This window comes from Carya illinoinensis, chromosome 13 (assembly GCF_018687715.1).
Source record: "Carya illinoinensis cultivar Pawnee chromosome 13, C.illinoinensisPawnee_v1, whole genome shotgun sequence".
In the NCBI taxonomy this organism is placed as follows: domain Eukaryota; kingdom Viridiplantae; phylum Streptophyta; class Magnoliopsida; order Fagales; family Juglandaceae; genus Carya; species Carya illinoinensis.
In genome coordinates, this window is record NC_056764.1 from 9,196,080 (window position 1) to 9,197,165 (window position 1,086).

The 1,086-nt window shown below is 36.2% G+C and overlaps 1 pseudogene; it reads right to left on the reverse strand.

The window, feature by feature from the left end:
- Positions 1–245: 245 nt before the first annotated feature.
- LOC122292683 lies at positions 246–862 on the reverse strand (annotated as a pseudogene).
- Between the last annotated feature and the right edge of the window lie 224 nt (positions 863–1,086).

The following is a 1,086-nucleotide window of genomic DNA, read 5'->3' on the forward strand; positions in this document are numbered from 1 at the left end:
TCGTTATGCGAATTATATGGTCAGAAACCATATATGCATTATTCATCACCATTCTCTTCATTCTGATATTCGATATTTTGATTTTTGTCCAATTAATATTTTCTCTTATATTCAACCTCTAAATGTTTTTTAACCCTCTTGCATCTAACGTACATGCGATCGAATAGGCTAAAATTAAGTTATAGATCGAAGAAATCATTGAAACTTGCATGATCAACTTTTCCACGCGTATCAAATAATAAAAACTCTCTTCAACAATCCAACATCACATACATGTTAATTATAAAAAAAATAAAAATAAATAAAAACACGAAAGTGCAAATTGGCCAATAGATCAAGCAAAAACTAGACACTTTTTAGCATTCATCAAAGATAAGAACGTCATTACCTAGAAATCTCAACAACCCTGACATCAGGCACCTTCACTACTTCTTTAGGAATCGTTATGGTGAGAACTCCATTCTCCATTGCAGCTTTAATCTGATTCATTTGTGCATTCTTCAATAGCCTGAAACTCCTCAAAAACTTGCCGCTAATGCGCTCCAGCATATGACGTGTGTAATTCTTGTCTTCCTTCTCCACATTCCTCTCCCCGCTCATTTGAAGCACTCTTCCATCTTCAACTTCAACCTTTACTTCCTCTTTCTTTAGCCACGAAAGATCCACCTTGAGTAAGTGGGCTCCTGGTACTGTCTCCTTCTAGTCGATTCCAATGTTGGCTAAAGCTGAAGTTTCCCGACAATACGTAGGAAAACGAGTAGAAATTAGTGAAGAACGAAGAGCAAAGTCCCAGAATTGGGAGGGTGAAAGGATCGAAGATGTTACTTCGTTGACCCCCTAAAAAGACTCGAATTGCTGACATGTTTCTGTTATTACTCTTCTTCTTTATGGATTTGGTGTAGGTTTCAATTGGAGCATAACAGTTTTTCAACGAAACGAATGCTTTTCAAGTTCTTCAACGATACGAATGCTTCAACGATAGGTTGGGTATTTTGAATTACTACTCATTATGAGGAGGAATAATTCTGCTTACTGTTGTGAAAACCTATGACAATAAAGTGAAAAAGTAATATGAACAAGACAACA